Raw genomic sequence first — 537 nt, forward strand, 5'->3', positions numbered from 1 at the left:
CTGCCTCCGTCCCGTCGCGTCGTGCGGCGGTCCCTCAAGCAGGAACGGATCACGAAATCAGCAAATGATACAAACTTGAACCCGAATGTCGGGTTCTAAATCTTCCCGCGGTATCCAGAAATGTTCAGCAGGGTCTAAAATAGAAGATTGAGACTATGCCAATTATTAACTTGCTAGCTATGAAAGTGCAAAGCCGAGAGCGTTAAGCTCGCCCACTACCTAACCGCGAGGAAGCGGGGGCGGGGCCATCAAAGCGGAGCCGAGAGCCGAGCCGAGACTATCAAACCCCAGCGCCGCGCCGCCGAGCTCTGCGAGCGTGCGTAAGGGAGGGGTGGGCGATCGCCGTCGACGGCTCGTTTATTGTCTGGTATTACCTCGGATTGTTTCTGATTTTTCTTTACAGTACATTATATACAGTATACAGTACATTATATTCAGTTCCAGTTCCACAAATTTCGGTCAAATGTATCATCTGCTCAAAGAAAACAAGTGGAAAACGCGAGGGAGTCCAGGTTCATCAAATTGACATACATCCTG

The 537-nt window shown here is 50.3% G+C and overlaps 1 protein-coding gene across 1 annotated transcript in view; it reads right to left on the bottom strand.

Moving 5' to 3' along the window:
- Positions 1-537, bottom strand: part of LOC127749504 (WD repeat-containing protein tag-125-like) — a 9,582-nt gene that overhangs the window by 7,061 nt on the left and 1,984 nt on the right. The window lies entirely within an intron of this gene.

Source organism: Frankliniella occidentalis, unplaced genomic scaffold (genome assembly GCF_000697945.3).
Source record: "Frankliniella occidentalis isolate FOCC.00 unplaced genomic scaffold, Focc_3.1 Scaffold60, whole genome shotgun sequence".
NCBI classification, from domain to species: domain Eukaryota; kingdom Metazoa; phylum Arthropoda; class Insecta; order Thysanoptera; family Thripidae; genus Frankliniella; species Frankliniella occidentalis.